Source organism: Phyllostomus hastatus, unplaced genomic scaffold (assembly GCF_019186645.2).
Source record: "Phyllostomus hastatus isolate PE091 unplaced genomic scaffold, TTU_PhHast_1.1 phas_scaffold_12, whole genome shotgun sequence".
Lineage (NCBI taxonomy): Eukaryota > Metazoa > Chordata > Mammalia > Chiroptera > Phyllostomidae > Phyllostomus > Phyllostomus hastatus.
Window position 1 is genome coordinate 2,648,849 of NW_025334007.1, and position 17,512 is coordinate 2,666,360.

Genomic DNA, 17,512 nt, shown 5'->3' on the forward strand with positions numbered 1-17,512 from the left:
GCCAATCCCTTCAAGCCTGTAAGGTTGCTTTTGAGAAATCAGCTGACAGCCTTATGGGAACTCCCCTGTGGGTAACTAACTTCTTTTCCCTTGCTGCTTTTAAGATTCTCTCTTTATCTTTAACCTTTTGTATTTTAATTATGATGTGTCTTGGGGTGGACCTCTTTGTGCCCATCTTGTTTGGGACTCTCTGTGCTTCCTGGGGTTGCATGTCTATTTCCTTCACCAAATTAGGGAAGTTTTCTTTCAGTATTTTTTTTTAAGTGAGAAACTTTCTTTTCTTTTCTTTTTTAAGATTTTATTTATTTATTTTTAGAGAGGGAAGGGAGGGAGAAAGAGAGAGAGAAACATCAATGTGCGGTTGCTGGGGGTCATGGCCTGCAACCCAGGTGTGTACCCTGACTGGGAATCGAACCTGCAACACTTTGGTTTACAGCCCACGCTCAATCCACTGAGATACGCCAGCCGGGGCTCTTTCAGTATTTCTTCAAATACACTTGCAATTTGTTGCTCTTTCTCTTCTCCTTCTGGCACCCCTATGATGTGCATGTTGGGCCACTTGAATTTGTCCCAGAGGCTACTTACACTATCCTTGGCTTTTTTATTATTCTTTTTCCTTTTCATTGTTCTGATTGGTTGTGTTTTGCTTCCTTATATTCCAAATCATTGATTGGATTCTCAGCTTCATCCATTATAATGCTGTTTCTCTGTAAATTGTTCTTTATTTCAATTAGTGTATCCATTTCTGACTGGATCTTTTTATGCTGTTGAGGTCCTCACTAAGTTCCTTGAGCATCCTTACAACCGGTTTTCAGCTGCACACCTGATACCTAAAGTATCTTGTATTGTATTTCCTGTAGAAATAAAACAAGACTTCAGTCCAGAAGTACAAACCCCTTTGCCTTCCTGGCTTCCGACCCTGCTTTGATAGGAGATCTCATGGCTGTCACAAAGAGCCATGTTGATGACATCATAGAATTTAATTGTTTGTAGATTTTTAAATGGCTAAAGGGAGATACTGCCAGTCCTTAAAACAAATAGAGAAGCTGACTCTGGGGGTCAATACAGCATTCACAGTTCAGTGCAGAAAAGAGAAACTACCACATGTCTGGTAATCAGATAACATTTAATCTGGAGGATTAGATGCATACTAAACCTTTGGAAAGGCTGGAGGAACAGATTCTAGACTCGGCTTCCAGGATAGACTTCCAAAACCAGGTAGAAGTGACCCACTAGGGAACTGACAGCTCTGAGGCACCACTGAAGCAGTGCACTCCAGGACATTCTCCGTAACTGTGAACCGGGAATCAGAAAATGGATATCTAGAGACCGCCATTTTTGTAGCTGCTGTTAACACCTGCCTCTTTCCACTCAGGAAGCTGGAGCCCGGCTTTGGGAAATCTCATGCTTCAAAGGCCAAGGCTTGCCAAGAGAAACAGCCCAAAGGAGCAGGGAGATGGCTTATACCTCACTTCCACAGTTCAGATCCCTCACAAGTACATCTACTTGGTGTAGGGTTACGGGACTTTGCAAACAAAAATAATACATGCAATGCACTTATACAGAAAAAAAAAAGCCCATTGTTTTTCTGAAATTCAAATTTAACAGGTGCCCCATATTTTATCTGATCACCCTGACTCATTAAAACCTAATTCATGTCCAAAACCCTAGATACATAAAAGCCTGGCAAACGCATTTTTAAATTTCCAGCCCGTGCAACTAGGAGGAGAGTGGTATGGAGCTTTGGGTAAGCCGTGCTATATATAGTATTAACCAAAGTAGATTTCCTACCACGAATGGCTAAAACCTTCCTGCCCCGGACACTTTTGCTACCATCTGAATATTTTCACTCTGCATTCTTATGCTCTCTGAAATCCTCCCAATCTGTGATTCATTCGGTTTAACTGAGCTGTCTCTTTTTGAAATGTAAAAATCTCCCAGAATGTGAAAGTGGTCAGACCATGATCTGGGAATAGGGTTTTCAGCAGGCAGGAGAGGATTATTAGGCCTGAGGAAATAAATGTAGGGTCAGAAAAGATCAGGCCCAGGAGGTGGAAGGAGGTAGGCAGATGCCCCTTCAGATCTCTTATGCTTACTGTTTGCATCAGGCACATCCAGGATTCAGTGAGGAATCACGCATATTTTGCTGTGTATAATGCACCCCCGTGTATACCGCAAGCCACGTTTTTGTGCCCATTACACATGGGATTAAGCCCATGGTGTGTAATCATTATGCCCATGTAGAATGCGCATCCTTATTTTTCCCTGAAAATTTTGAGCAAACAAGTGTGCATTAGACATGGCAAAATACAGCACTTTCCCCCTTCTGTACCCCTAAAACATACACATTTCCCAAACCACATAACCCAAAGTAATGCGGTCAGAAGGACATAGTTCAGCCCTGTCAGAGGTCAAATAGCTCTATGTGTGCTGGCCTGGGACATCTATGGCTATTGTTTCTGTGGACACTCGACTTTTTAGTTGTGAACCATTGACTTGCAAATGACTTCTGCTTACAAACCCCTTTCTAAGTTAGGGACTGCTTCTACTTACCTCGTGAGTAAAGATGTGGAAAGGAAGAATGCCGGATTTGCACCATGCTAACTAAACTATTTAGTGAGAAGAAATGTCAGCCGAGAGCATGACGAAACCTACCGCCTCTCGGAGAAGTCAAGGCTGATGAAAAACAATCATGCGAGCACAATGCTGCTCTTCAGAAGCTCGGAAACTCTTTTCTCGCTCCCCATTTTCCCTGGGATTTTCTCTTCAGCATTAACACAGTTGGGTAGTTCAAGTTTCAAGGCTACTGATTGTAACAGAAAATCAGTAGTAATTGGAAGCAGTGGGATGTTGGGAGAAGTAATAGAGGTAGCTGCTCTCCAAATTATCCTGCAGGACTTTCCATGGCAATGAAATCAAGCAGCGGAAGCTTGGCTAACTGAGTGCAAGCAAATAGCCCTACAGAGAATGGTGCAGTCTCTGCAATCCTTTTATCTCTGGTGGCAACTGGGAAGTAGGGGAATTATTGGCAGACAACTTTGTCCAAGGGTTGACAAGGGTTATTTAGCTAAAAGAAGTTATTGTCGTAGTGAAATCAAACTTCCCATGAATTGTTTGCTCTGAAAGCACATTGAAAGTAGCATTGCATCTTCGTAAGGAAGGCAAACTTCATTTATTAACCTCTGAGTTTTATTTGAATAAAGGAGACTTAGCAATTGCTTTATTTCAGAGACACAGTGGATCCATTTTCCCTTCAAAAGTGTATGTTATTTTTCCTGGTGTCTTACTTCTGCCTATGAAAACATCATTGCACTTCTAAGCTCCACAACTATTTGATGACAAATTCTCATCATCAGTAAATTAAAGACCATGAAATTATTTTTACTAATTATATATAATTGAATTTCATACATTTAATGACATTTTAAAACACAGGAGTATCCTTGGTGAGTAGCTCAGTTGGTTAGAGTATTGTCCCGATACGCCAAGGTTGTGGGTTCGAACCCCGGTCAGGGCACATACAACAAACAAATAATGAATGCATAAATCAGTGGAGCAAGAAACCAATGTCTCTCTCTCTGTCTGTCTTTCTCTCTCTCCCCCCTCCCTCCCTCTCTGCCTTCCTCTCTTAAAATCAATAAATAATAATTTTAAAAATACATAGAAGTTATTCTGTAACCCCCTACATCAAAAGGATAAATTTAGTTCCATAGACTAAGTGTTGTGCCAAATGAAATATTTCATTTAGGCAAAGAAAAGAGTACAGAAAAAAATAGTGGGATCTAAATGCTCTATATAACTCAGATGCTATAGGACATTTTTTTCTGTGAAATTCATTATGACATGTTTCAAAGGAAAGGCAATGAGAATATGGTGTTTAAAAGGCTCAGATCTTCTAAATGCTTCAGAACCTGTTATTTAGCTACAGCCTTAGATCTAAAATCTGATCTTTTGAAGGATTTGACTTGCCCCGAGTGTTTAAAAATATATGATTTCCCTATCATATTATAGAATTAGCCATCATTTAGTAAGGCAGCAGTCCAGTGAAAAATCATTTCACTTCCTTTGGCAAATGCCATGATTCAGGATACTTATGATAGAGTATCTGGTAGCAAGGTATTTAGGGCTTGGGAAATTTCAAAGCTTAAAACCCGATATTGATTGTATGGCAAAGAACAGTCCAAGTGACTTTTGGAGTTTCTGCAATGGACTGCCAGAGGGAATATTCTCTTGCTTTCTCCGGCACCAAGCCATTTTCCAGGAGCGAGCATTTATCCGTGCAGGGAGCGATAACCTGTGGTTTCTACTTCGGTAGTGATTGCACCTTTAAAGCACGCAAGCGGGCCCTGGGACTTCCAGAGATCCACTTGTCAGGGCAAGCGGGCCCTTTCTCTCGCAGCTTTCACCTGTCAGCGCAGCAGTGTGCGCCTCCGTGTGCCCGGCGTCACTTCCTGTCTCCCACGGCTCAGATACGCAATGCATGGAGAAGGGTGCAAAAATCTGACTCACGTTCATGGACTTCTCTAATAGAGAAGCTTTTTTTCCCCAAGCTTTTAATTTTTCTAATCAAGCCATTAGCATGAAACAAGGACATGTAATCTCACCAGAGTGAAATTGGGGTCGTGCCATAGGCTAGCTGAATGAGCGCTCTGTGGCATGATGATGTATGGCCGCTGTACCGCACCGCCTTTACCACATCAAATCTGCCCTTTAATTACATTTTAAATCTCATTTGAAGAGATTTTATCATTATGGAAATTGCTCTGTAAATGTGCCCTTGATGAGACCCAATAAAAGTTTGCCGAGAAGAATTGGGGACGGAGGAGATGGATCAGCAGCTAAAACATTATCATCAGATGGAGTTTTCCTGCCTTCGGGCAAAACAGCCCGTGCAATAACAGAAAATCTTCATTGACTCAGAGGTGTGTTTTGCTCAGATTAGTACAGCGCGCTCGGCCTGTGCCACTATCACTTCTTCAGGAAGCGAAGGGAAGAGCTCCGCTCTCCAACTCAGTGGGCCTGTTTTCCCTCAACCTCAGAGGATCCCTTGAGTTTGTAGGCGCCGACATGAAGAATGATATACTTGCCTCGTGCTCCTCACTCCATGCACGCATGCCGAGCAGGCCTAAGGTTCTTTAAATGAAAGATGACTTTCTTTTCATGAAATAAAGAACACCTCTGCTTTCTTTTCAGGGTCATTTAAAAATATCTGTACTGCTGGGTTCTGGAGGGCACGTGAGGAGGATTCTTAGGTCAAGAGTAAAGTCAAAAGGTTCCTTTCTTTACAACAGGGATTGTCTCTTAGCTTTGTATAGCACAATTGATTTAAGTTTTCTTTTAAGCCTGTTCTTTTTTTTTAATCTCACCCAAGGACATGGTCCATTGATGGGGGGAGGAGGAGAGAGAGAGGGCTATGAGAGACAAGCATCCATGTGGGAGAAAAACATGGATTGGTTGACTCCCATACATACCCCTCGATTCTGCAACCTAGGTATGTGCCCTGACCGGGGATCAAACCTGCAACCTTTTTGTGTACAGGGCAGTGCTCCGACCAACTTAGCCACACTGGCCAGGGCAAGCCTATTATTCTTAATTATCTCTTTTTTTAAGATTTTATTTATTGAGAAGGGAAGGGAGGGAGAAAGAAAGGGAGAGAAACATCAACGTGTGGTTGCCTCTAGCATACCCCCAACTGGGGACCTGGCCTGCAACCCAGGCATGCGCCCTGACTGGGAATCGAACCAGCGACCCTTTGGTTTGCAGGCTGGCACTCAATCCACTGAGCCACAGCCAGGGCTCTTTCTTTGATCTTAAAGTGTAGGAGGCAGAGACCCTAGAGCCATAGTTACACTTACCCCAAGGCACAAACTTTTGTGTCCTTCCCCAGGGCTGTGGCTAAATGTACCCTTTTCTTCTGTGTTATCTACCTGCCCCTCTCTTATTTCCCTGGAAGTTGACGGCTCAGAATGGGAAAGGGCTGGGTTACCTGAATGTCGTTTGAGTGACAGGAATTTTCTTGTAGCACCCAGGGACTGCCCTTTGATATGCCGCAGTCCCCAGACCTTGTCGTTTTGCACCTAGGGTCACTGTGACTAATTCCATAAAGCATAAGTAAAATCACACTTTAGTGCCATTTTTCAGTGTGCTGTTCTTCCTGAGAGTTTTCCATTAAAATGGTGCTTGAAAGCTATGCTGCCTATATTTTTTATTTTCATTTTATTGATTTAAGAGAGAGAGAGAAAAAAACATTGATTCATTGTTCTACTTATCAATGCATTCATTGGTTGATTCTTGTATGTGCCCTGAACAGGGATCGAACCCTCAACCTCAACATACCAGGACGATGCTTTACCAATGGAGTTACCTGGCCCAGGCTCTACATTGTCTTTATTAATTCAATATATTTCTTAGGGATGGAGGTGATGGCTAGCAGCCAGCATGCTGCATTTCTTCTTAGTGGGTCTCGGGAGCCCATGCAATTATAGGTCATAGTATGTGTTTATGAGTATTTGTGTAGGTTTCTGAGGAGAGGATCAGTCATTTTTGCAAAGGCAGTCACGACCTCTAGGATGTTAAGAACCCTTATGCTAGACCAGCAGTCCATTCCCAAAGTGCCACGGTCCCTGGAGCAGTATCAGCTTCACCCAGGAGCTTGTTAGCAATGCGGATTCTTGAGCTCTACCGCAGACCCACAGAATCCTGAACCCCAGGGCTGGGGCCCAGCCTGTGTTTTCATAAGCCCTGCAGGTGATTCTCAAGCTTGCTCAGGTTTGACAGCCACTGTGCTAGACAGACTACCAATACACGGTGCAAGCTCACGTTCAGAGGCACATGTGGATGACACAGAGCAAACAGAACCTTCTTCCCTGGCCCGCACAGACCTTCCCGCCTGGCCGTATAGAATCACTCACCTCTGAGGCATATTCTTATCTCGTCTTATCTTCACCATCACATATGCTCTTGCTTCTGCTGCAAATTCATTCTCCCACTTCTTTCCCCGCCAGCTCCTTCTCTGCCATAAGACCTCACTCAAATGCCATCACTTGTGCGATGCCATCTACGAATCTTGGTGACAAAGCTAACTAATCCATGTTCCCAGAGGGCTATGTCAGCGTTAACATTACTGCACGTTACCTGGATTGTGTGTTTACTTAGGACTTTTTCGGGAGCCTGTGGGACCCTTGAAATAAGAAACTCTTATGTCGTGATTCTCTGTGTGTTTTTAGATGCAGTTTAGGATAGGGCCACCCCCATCTGTCTGCCAGTCCACAAAAGGGAAAAATCAAGAAGTCAGAAAGGACTAGAAGTCTGACAGAACCCAGCAGATGGGTCTTTTAGCAAGTCTCTTGATCTCCTACTGGAGATAGCATGAATAATTAGGTATTACCCACACTGGCCTCTCAGTCCTTTGTGGATGAGAGTTTTTCTCTGTTAAACTCGAAAGGATTCCTAGCAACTATCCAGTTCCTCTACCCCTGTCCAAAAAGAGTGGGCCAAAAACATCCATCTGTGGTAAAAGCAATGTGGACATGACCTATTTACTACTTCTGTTTGTTAGGGTGGCCTGGCTTCTTAATGTATATTACAGATAAATGACAGTGATGAAATCCAACTAAAACTTTTCCTTTTTGACACGAGACACTGTGAGGCAGCTTTCCGATGTTCTTTAACGGCTTTAACTGCATTTGACAATGCAGTTCTCATGTCAAAACTCTTATGATGCAAACTAACCTAGAAAGGCATCCTTTGCCCTGGCTGGCATAGCTCAGTGGATTGAGCGCGGGCTGTGAACCAAAGTGTCGCGGGTTCGATTCCCAGTCAGGGTACATGCCTGGGTTGCAGGCCATGACCCCCAGCAACCGCACATTGATGTTTCTCTCTCTCTCTCTCTTTCTCCCTCCCTTCCCTCTCTAAAAAATAAATAAATAAACTCTTAAAAAAAAAGAAAGAAAGAAAGGCATCCTTTTCTCTTTTTAAAACCATTTTTATTTCCCCGTTATTGTTGACATGCAACATGATGTCAGTTTCATGCGTACAGCATAGCGATCAGACTTCCACATAACTCACAAAGTGACCACCCCAGTAAGTTCAGCAGCATCCGGCCCCACACAAGGGCAGCCTTTCTCTATTCGTGTTATTAAAACTCATATAACTTACCTCATGGGCATGGAGAAACCTAAGCCTTCCCAAAGCTCACTCTCCTGCGGATAATTTTCAAATCTCCACGTTCTCAGATGAAAGAAGTGTCATCTCCTGGCCAGAGGACAAGGATGCCCTGGGTCTGCTCAGCCACACTGTCTAGGTTCTCTAGGAGGCTCTGAACTCAACAGAATGCACTCGGGAGGATAAGTAGGTGTACAATGGAAAACTCACAATTGGGTTTCCAGCCGCTGCACAGTGGGTTCTAGAAATGAAGAAACAGCCCTCACTGTTATACCAGTTTCATCTATGTCTAGTTTCCTTTGGCAGATATGCCAGTGTTGCCTACCTTCATATGAGTGTCCACAGGTGGAATCTGTCTTTTTTCAGTTCCTTGTGCATTGAAGAAAGAGTAACACCATCCACCCTATCCCATAAGAAAAGAAAAGCAAAATACGGTGACATACTCCCTAAGCGTGCACGCGCATGTGCACACACATACACACACCATTATACTCTCCAGAAGTAATTTGTTCTACTTGGTAGTAGACGGACATTAACTCGCCAAAGAACACCGGGGAATCAGTCATAATTATGCCAGGAGGACTTTAGTTACCATGATTATGCTAGAACCTTCTTTAGCATTCAGACTTTGTGGATACCTAGCATTCACTTGAAAGGTAATGTCTCTAAGCTTTAGGCTAAAAACTACCCACACTCTTAACAGATAATGTTGGAATTTTGTATAGCTCTGTACTGTTTTTAAAATCATAAAAACAGTATTTTTAAACTTAAAAAAATAACATAAAAATTAAAAATACCCATAAATGACTACAGTGGGGCCGATTGTGCTTGTGAACTATTTGGAAATTGTCCTGCTATTTAATTCTCCTGCTAGTTAAAAAAAATATAGAAACATTTTAGGTTTATTATTACATTGCTAACCTCTTCTACACAATTGCCACAGTTGTAGGGTTGTTTTATGGTTGCGTCAGGATAAAACGAGTTGTTTTTTTTGGGGGGAGGAGATGAAATAAAGTTGTTGTTCTGCATTTACAACATTCATAATTAAAACAAGCCAGAAGAAATTAGCTACATGGCTGCTATGATTTCTAGTGTATTATCAAAAATAATTATGGCACTTTGCCATATGTTCTTGCCGTCTTCCATGTTGCTGCTAGGATAAGATGAGACTTGACATCAACTAATTACTTATTTCTAATACACAATCTGAAACTATAGTAACTCTTGAGAGGAAAAAATAGCTCTGTGGCAGAGAGATTCAGTAAATGAGAGCTTCCTTAACTCTTACCTCTGTCTACTGTATATAAGATAGACAAGTTGTACGGATATATACAACAGACATGTATTTGTTCATGGGGATATAATCACCTATTTTAAGAATAAGAATGTATTCTGTTCATTTAGAGCCATCCAAAATCATTAAAGGTATTAGTTCTGAGTTGACTGAGGAGAATAAATAAGGTAATGCCTCACTAGAAAATAACTCAGTTGCCTGGCCAGCCCTCACGGAGCATCACGGGACATTTCTCAAACCAAATAGCTCACAGCGGCCTAAAATGGGTTAACCATTGCGTCGTGTTGTGTGTAGCCCGATTCAGAAGTCACTTGCTTTGTATTTGAAAGGTTGAGGAGAAACGGGGAGGGGGAGTAAAAAGAATATAAATTCGAACAGAACTCGTCCTGCTTCTGCCCTATAACAGCCATGGCGCTTGGACAAGTTACTCCACCTCTCCCAACTGTGGTTTCCTCGTTTGCAGGACAAGAAGGCCTACTTCATAGAGTTGCTGAAAAGGATTTACAAGGGGTGTAAATATTAGTTTCCCCCCTCATGTCATCTCCCTACTCCACCTGCAGCCCTCATCGTGGCTCTGCAATAATAAATACATTTCTTTGTCAGAAAGGCCCATGTGGCCCTTCTCAGGTAAGGAGAGTTATCTTCAAACAGGCTGACTCCTGCACCTGAAACATAATACAAGACCCCAAGTACCTTCGCCACTGTAGACCTTTCATATGTGGTTGTCTTTAGGATTTAAATGTACCATCTAGAGTTTGTGTGAAGACCTTTCAAGAGTGCCTTTGGCAAATGATCTTTTGAACCATGTCTCATGGAGAAAATACGCAATTATGAGCAATGAAGCAGTATAGCAATTCCTGAAATAATATTGCAACACAGTATAGTTTTTCCTATTTTGGATGTATTAGTGAAAAAGAGAATTCAGCCTATCTAAGGGAGAAAGAGAGAGATGGAGGGAAGGAAGGAGGGAGGGAGGAAGGAGTTAAGGGCTAGAACTGTCTTTCTTACAGTATGTGTGCTTCTATAGCTCCCAATGAGCAATGTGCTTCAATAGCTCCCAGTGACCTCTGGGATATACAATAGGCAATTAATGCATGCTTGTGTGATGAATAAATAGAACATTTTTGCACTGTGACTGAATAAAAAGAAACTGGGGGTAGGGGGAAGAGCCCAGATACTTGTACTTCCCACTTAGCATATCTGAAATGAACTCTTCCATTTTCCAATGTAATTTTAAGACTAGAATAAATGGGAGGGTCAGACAAGGAGAAAAAGGATCACGAGTAACCAGAGCTCGGGATTGTTTAAGGCAGTCTGACAAATGGGATTTTGCTCAGTTTCCTCTGGGATAATCCACCCTTGGCCAGGCAGTTTTAAAGATTAGATTGTGAAACAAAGCTTTGCACCTGGGAATGTGCTGTGGCAGGAGAATACATCCCTTCTCTCCACTGTTCCAGTGCTTAAGTGTGAGAATTTTCGCAGGAGATATGAAAGCACAGACAACAAACCCTGCAGGATAATAGTCTTCGAGGACCGTAATCACAGCCATTTTTAAAGCAAAGCCTGTGGACTCCTAAATCCACAGCCGTTCGCTTAAGATGCATTGCGACTCAGTGGACTTGAAAACACACTCCTTATCTACCTAGAGCAACCAGGCTTCGAGCCAAATGACAGTCCTGAAATTAACTCTTGTTTCTCTCAGGATGACAACTCTTCTGCTTTTAAGAGTATCACAAAGGCCAAATATAGAATAGGAAAAAAAAAAAAAAGGCACGCACAACCACTGAGAGTCTGTGCCCAGCTGCATTTGCTGAGCGAGTTCGGAACCTCTGGCGGTGAGATCAGAGCCGTTATAAAGTCAGGATGGTTAGGGTCCAATTCCTGTATGGGAGTGGTTCTCAAAAAAATTCATTAGGGAGGATAATTCTGTTTTGTTTCACTCTTTTTAATTTCTAACCCATAACAGGCTGACACTCTGGTAACATGCAGTAAACGTGAATTACTTTAAAAAAATTATAAAAACCAGACACACAAAATGTAATCCCATACTTTTTATAGGTTGCAATAAATGTTTCTAAAGATTTACTCTCAATCTCTGTTCTCATAATGGAGTGTGTGTGTGTGCTCCAAAACCTCATATTTAGAGCCATTGGTTAACAGATCATTTTGGATAGGCAAGCTAAGGGCGTTTGACCTGTACGTTTGCTTTGCTTCGGTTTCCCTTCTTTAAAGCAACAGCACCTTTTCAGAATAACTAGGTTGGCTAAATTTATTCTGAGAGTTTTACCTACCCTGCTGTCTTCATAAATGGAGTTTACTGAACATAAATCTGCTTTTTCTGGCTAATGCAAGATCATCATCATTACCGTTAATTATTTTGCTTCGCTTTAAAACTAGGGGATGACTTCAAGGGCTAAGCATATACCTGGGGCTGTCGCTGTCCACGCTGTGTGACCCTGGCAAACTGCGCACCCGAGGATCCTTTTATGCCTTTCTGGTTCTCCGCCAGGTGTCACATCTTGCACTCTCTGTTTAGCCCTGAAGGATAACTTCTCTCCTACTTTGGGTATTCTTGCGTCTGACCTTTTTAGTTCTTGGAAATCACATCATCCCTTTTTTCTTTCTTTTTCTTCTCCAGCATGTTTGAACTAGGTAAAAATGACCAGTGAAAAGGAACTGACGCCATATTATTCATATAGCAATGCTTTCAGAAAAGATTAAAGGTGGTGCGTCCATGACGAATGTTTAAAGACATTTGGTTACTTAGTTTTATTCTTTATACATCTTTTTGTTTGTAACAAAGAGATGCATATCTTTGACACAAGATGGGGAGATTATTCTGAGTTCTTTCTGGGAGACACAAAATTCTATATGCACCGGAAAAAAAATATGTGGATGCTATTACCTGTGATGTTTTAGAAGAGTATCATAACCATTTGTTTGGATAATAAAAGAAAGGTGTAGCCCTAATTCCTGGTATCTCTCGTCTTTATTTTTCCTCTAAGAAAAGTTTTGTAACTTGTCGCATTCTTGCCCAGTTTTCCTCTTATTTATGGGCACCACAGATCATTCTCCTTGTCAAATAAGATAGTACACATTAAATATTTAATACCCTCATATTTGTTCTTTACTTTTCTTTATAAACTTTTATTCTCAGTGGCTGCCTAAGAGAAGACCTTTATCCAATTTAATGTAAGGATAAAGACTCTATTCTACCTATTCCTCCCCAAAGCTTTTCATTCACTTCAATCAGGTTGAGCAATTCTTTGGCCCTGCTCGTAAACCCAATTTATTCCCACCTTCAGCCATTTGCATGCTGTTCTTCCCACTTGGAATGCCTGCTTCCCTCCGTCTCCCTCAATCCTATCCACCCTTCAAGGCTCAGAGCAAGTGCTCTGACTTCATGAAGTCTATTTCTGTCACTTCATTTCCACGTGGATTCTCTTATAATAAAAATCCTTACAGTAGCGATTACTTATTAAAGACCGGTTGTGTTCTAGATGCTGTTCAAAGTATTTTATGAGAATTATTCCATGTAATATTCAAAACAACCCAGCAGGTAGGCATTATTATTTAATACGTAGGGAAGCCAGAGAGATTAAAGACTTTTTAAACGTATGCGGCTAATAAGGGAAAGAGAAGGGGGAGACTCAAACCATGTCTACTTAACTATACTTACCCACTAGTTTTCCCCGGGAAAGGGGACTTACGACAAAAATGGGCTAGACTTGGAAAACAAGGAAATGTGAGGTTTGAAAAAGCTCTGCCGGAAACGATATACCCCCTATTCCTAAAACAGCTATACTATGAACCTATTACTGCCTCATATCTGAACATTCTTGATATTCGCAGCTGAAATTGGCTCTAGAATTGTAAAGAACTGTATGCCCTGGCCGGGTAGCTCAGTCGGTTGGAGCATTGTCCTGATACACCAAGACTGCACGTTCGATCCCTGGTCAGGGCACATACAAGAATCAACTGGTGAATGTGTAAATGGTGGAACAACAAATTTCTCTCTCTCCGTCTCTCTTAAAAAAAAAAAAAAAAGAACTTTTGGCTATACGTTTCCTTTGGGAGGAGGGGCTATATAGCCTGTTTCCATTTGCACCTATTTTCTCAATGATTTTATATTCTGTCTGGTGGTATCATAGATATGTCTGTCCACTGCTTCAGATCTAACAGTCTCCATATTAAAAAAAACAACAACAACCATGAAGTGACTCTGTGAGCAGTACAAACGTTATTCTGCACTGTCTATTGGCAGTGCTACTTTTGCTGACATTTAGGCAGGTATATTATTAATAAGAAAAGTTAATAGAAAAACAATTTAAATTAATAGGAAACAACTCCAAGGTAGTAACCCCGTGGTAGGAGCCCAGTCCCTGGAATCCAGCCGCCTGGGTTCCACAGCTGACCACATGCTTTATTAGCTGTGTGACCTTGGGCGTTTTTACTTGACCTCTCTGTAATTTCCTGCTCTTGTATGTGAAATGAAAATAATCATAGCACCTATTCCTTGAGAGTTACTGAGAGGTTTCAGTGAACTCCTGTGCACACGGCGCTTTGCACAGTCCCTGGCGTGTAGTGTTAGATTCGCTCCTGCTGTTGTTTCTGCCGTCATGTAACGTATACCTCTTTGTCCTATTCATTCGATATTGCTCTTTCTAAAGAACACAAGCACAGAAAGAAGAGGAAAATTAGATAACACACATTGAATTCAGTGACTAAGGCCTGAGTGATCTTTTCCAGTGAAGTCCAAAATGAAATAACGCTGCTATCAATGTGAGAAATGACCACACGTGTAGAGAATTTATATAAAAGTTTATTTCAGCCAAACTGATGACATATGCCAGGGAGCAAGATCTCAAATGCTCTGGAGAATAAAAGCTTGCAGGGTTGTTTTTTGTTTTTTTTTTAATGCATTTGAGATTAAAGAGGGGATGTAAGGAAGATTACTGAAGGAAGCAGAAAGCAAGCCAGGGGTCGAGTTACAAGATAGCTACCAAGATTACGTGCTCTCTTGAGGGTGGTCCACCTTAGAAAGAGGGGTGCTCATTACTAGAAGGTAGGGGTCTGAAAAGAGGCAATTCAAAGGTGCGTTAACCCAGATACACAGAAACAAGGGGCGGGGCTTGCCTAAGGCCAAGATACCCTTTTAGTAAAGAAGTTACATGCCTGGGGCATGACTACCCACCATGACCTGCCCCGTTGGGAAGTTATGATCAGCTCCCCCTGTGAGGTTACTTTCCACAGAACCCCTTTTCTCATCCGCACTCCTTCCAAATACCTGTAAAAATTACTTCTTGTCCAGAATGACTGTCCTCTGAGAACTCTGCTTGATCCTCGGCACCAACCCCCTGCTTTTCTGTGGCCCCTGAGTCTAAGGTTCGTCTTCAGGTAAATGCCACCCTAGTTGTTTTATGCAAATGTGTTTTCCTTCCAACCTGCTCCGTGGATGTCTCCTCCCCAGCTACGGGTCGTGCTGCACGCTTGTCCTGAAAAATGTCCACTGGTGTATGCCAACCTCCGGAAAAAAGGCTTGTGTTCCTCATCGATACTCATCTCCAGGTTAGCGCAGTCTGTCTTAGTCCTTCCTGCGGCCTGACAGGTTGCCTACCAGCCTGCCATCCCAAAGGAACGTGGCCACACTCCCGTTTATGCTGATGTGTCGAGTCATTACTTAGCGTCATGTTCACATGGCTCTTATAGATAAAGGAATAAATTACCAATGGGAGAGTTTCTGTTTCTGGCAGCAGGGGTACTTTGTAGTGAGGAGACCTTTTCAGTGCAAGCAATTTTTGCGCACAGGTGGTCCTGGATGGCCAATTTCCAAACGAGAAGTGAGGGGGGGAAAAAAAGATAGTCAGGCTTCCATGTTTCATTTAGAATAAATCAATCCATCTGGGCAAAATTTTTCATCGAAATCCGTAATACTGTCTTTCTCTGTGTTTTTGCCTCAACAATGTGTCTGTGTCCCCTTGTTGGTTGTAAGTAGCCTTGTTCGGCTTCAGCGACTGCTATCTACGAGAACCAACTCTTACAGCAAATGGGGTGGCGGACACAGCGTAAGACCTTCTAGGGTCACAAGGACCGAACCCGTTGCCCGGTTCTGACACTTCCAAGATAGGTGACTTTAGGCAAGTCAGCTCAACATCTCTGAGCCTCAGTGCTCTCCTCTGTAAAACAGAGAAAACATTACATGCTTCACAAGGCCAGGAGGAAGAATAAGGGAAGTGGTGTATTCGTTAAGTGCTTTGTAAGCTGCAAAGCCCTTTACTGGACCTGAGCAATTTGTTGCTGTAAAGCACCACGGTGACTTAGAGAAGTCACACCGAGTTCATAATAATACCATCTCAGAATTCCCTTAATGCCACTGCTAAGACTTGACTTCAGACACTTCTGAATTTTTGAGCAAAGTTTTTTATTCTAGTACCTATGAGGTTTGGCAGGAAATTCTCATCGATAGCTCATATTATGAATATGTTCAATAAAACGTGCACACTACATTTTAGGAAAAGCAAAGACAGAGCTGCCTCTTGCATTCCTCTCATATCTTCCACCATGCTAAGATAAGGTCCTCAATAAATACTGCTTTATCGATTTTAGATTCATTTAGTTTTGAGGATACAAGCAACAAAGAAATTTATATGCAGCGTAATGTAAACAGCAAAGAGGAAAGTTAGCAAACCGATGAGTGGACATCCTGTTTCTGCTTGGGAGAACTCTTCTATATTCCGCAAGGTGCCAGTGACCTCATGATGTCCGTAACCTTCAGGGACTGTTTCTGGAGTGTGGGCCTCTGCTATAAATGCAGGCTATGAAAATTCAAATGCACGATCATGTACAGGCATGTCAGTATCAAGAGCTGATTGTGTTACTCCAACCGTCTTATTTTCTTGCACAACTAAAGGTGTGGTTTTCATGCTCTAAGCATGTCCTCTGAGACAAAGTCTGAAGCAGTGTGCAAATCAAATACAGCAAGCCGGGAAGGAAAGTCAGAGAGGGAAGTGGTGAATTACCTGGATAACTTGGATCCGCTTGGTCTTTGAGTCCTGAATTATTCAGATACATTGACCTCCCTTTTTTGCTGAAGAAGTAGCAAGTTCAGCAGGGTGTTTTCCCGTGTAGGCGCATAAACATAAACACGGATGTCTATTTGGTTAAACTCCATTTCCTCAAAAAGCCCAGTACGAGTTTTCCACCGCACTGGCTAGTTTCAGAATCAGGTTATTCCCTTCTAGAACACAGATTTTGACGGAATAGAGGTAGATGCTACTCGAGCGGTTTCAGTATGTCCCTTCTTTCAATTTTGGATGTGGCTCTATCCATATTCCCCCTCCCCTCTTCCGGTCAAAGGAAATGGGACAGAATTCTCTTTAGAGCCCATCGCCGATACTTTGGCTGCCAAACACAGCGACAGGAGACATTCATCCTCCATCTCCCTTACTTCTGCAACATTCAGAAATCTGCATCTGAGAGGCTATGACTGAAAACACAGGCCAGAGCTTCAGAATTTCTAACATGTTCTTGCGGCCAACCCCCTCCCCCCCGACCCCTTATTTTAGAAAAGTAATTTAATTCAATATTAGAAAGAGAGAGAGGAAAAAAAACTTTTCTAGTTACACAGGTCAATCCAATTGTTCGGGGCTTCAGAATGAATTTTTAAACTTGTTGAACAGAAGCATACAAATCTCCCAAAGCAAGTCGGGTAATATACAAAGCCTTCATTCATTGTGTAGGCAGGAAGGAATGCTGGTACCCGGCAGCTCTCTAAGGAATGTTCTTTTGGCTTTGACCGTTCTGCTGGGAACAAGGAGGGAAACACATATATAAAATGAATTTATAATGTCTCTGGCTTATAATGGCAAAATGATAAGAAGAGTTGGCTGTTTAATATAAACTGTCAGCCGCATATTCCAGGCCTCCTCTCTCCGAGGTCCCTCCCACACCCACAGGCCTGGCTACCGTTTAGTGGGGAGTACAAAGTGGCTGTTTATTATTATTGACTGGTGAGGCCTGTGCTCCGAAATTCATTCTGTCAACAGAATGTAAGCA

At 42.3% G+C, this 17,512-nt stretch overlaps 1 protein-coding gene across 4 annotated transcripts in view; it reads left to right on the forward strand.

Moving 5' to 3' along the window:
* Positions 1-17,512, forward strand: part of DMD (dystrophin) — a 1,939,942-nt gene that overhangs the window by 1,563,004 nt on the left and 359,426 nt on the right. The gene's annotated exons all lie outside the window — the stretch shown is intronic.